Source organism: Notamacropus eugenii, chromosome 4, assembly GCF_028372415.1.
Source record: "Notamacropus eugenii isolate mMacEug1 chromosome 4, mMacEug1.pri_v2, whole genome shotgun sequence".
NCBI classification, from domain to species: domain Eukaryota; kingdom Metazoa; phylum Chordata; class Mammalia; order Diprotodontia; family Macropodidae; genus Notamacropus; species Notamacropus eugenii.
This window is the reverse complement of record NC_092875.1, coordinates 394,889,852-394,891,096: the sequence shown is the minus strand read 5'-3', so window position 1 is coordinate 394,891,096 and position 1,245 is coordinate 394,889,852. Positions and strand designations below refer to the sequence as shown.

Sequence of the window (1,245 nt, the reverse complement as noted above, 5' to 3'; positions counted from 1 at the left end):
AATCTGGCCTCAGACACTTACTAGCTGTGTGACCCGGGGCAAGTCACTTAACCCTGTTTCCTCAGTTTCCTCATCTGTAAAGTGAGCTGGAGAAGGAAATAGCAAACCACTCCAATGTCTTTGCCAGGAAAGCCCCAAATGGGGCCACGAAGAGTCAGACATGACTGAAACAACTGAACAACAGTAGCGACATGTATAATTGTTATCATATTTCTTGACTTCTCAATGGATGAGGGAGAGGTAGGAGGGAGGGGGAAAATTTGGAACTAAAATTTTTTTTAATGAATTAAAAATAAATAATGAAAGAACAGACATTCAGGTTCACAGATTCAGAGTTTTCCTCAAATCTCTCTCCCTTACTCACCCATATGTACACATATGCAGACTAGCTCACATGCCCACAGCATCATTACTGGGACAGCAGGGTTACAAGGGTGTATGGCACCACTCACAAGGGACTCCCCGCTTCCTGATCCCAGCCAGAGTGTGGTTCCACTCAGATGGTAAACTCAGATCATTTTCTGGGAAGTTGGAAGGAGAGGAGGAAGGAAGGAGTTGGCGGAGGATGTCCAGGGTTGGACACCACCTAGGACCCCTCACTCTAGGGACAGCAGCATTAAAAGCTGTTTCAGCACCTTCATCTGGCTTGTCTCTTGGATCTTCCCAGCCAGGAACATCTCATCCACCACTGTGTAAACCTTTCATAAGTTAGAGATGAGGTTTAATTCACAGACAATGTGGAAATATTCCTTGAAGACCTCCAGGAAGATGCAGATGGTATCTGGGTAGATCAAGTTGTCACTGACAGTTACAAATATAGAGGCCAGAATGATGTCAAGAAATGAATTTGAAGTAGCATAACTCCACAAAGTTTGTGTGCTTGGTATCCTGAACTGTGACAACAGGGTGGACCTCTTCGATCGGCTTTTGCTTCTCATCATCATCAAACTGCATGTACCACTTGGCCAGGCAGGTCCTCCCTGCTCACTTCTGGATGAGGATGAATCAGATCATGGTGATCCCTCAGGGTCAAGCCCCACTCCCATCTCCCTGATCTGCAGGGTCTTGAGAAGATTGGGTGACTTAAGGCTACACTTTACCCAATTAGTTTTAAATCTTCATCGATTCTGTCACCACAGCAGCTCTGGCATCTGGCCAGTTCAGTTTACTCACACAGCTACCACCCTGGTGCTGGCCCACATCACCTCTCACTTTGACTATGACTATAGCCTCTTACTGGATCTC

The 1,245-nt window shown here is 46.0% G+C and overlaps 1 pseudogene; it reads right to left on the bottom strand.

Annotated features, from left to right (window-relative positions):
* Positions 1-596: 596 nt before the first annotated feature.
* LOC140498580 (AP-2 complex subunit sigma-like) lies at positions 597-1,014 on the bottom strand (annotated as a pseudogene).
* Positions 1,015-1,245: the final 231 nt, after the last annotated feature.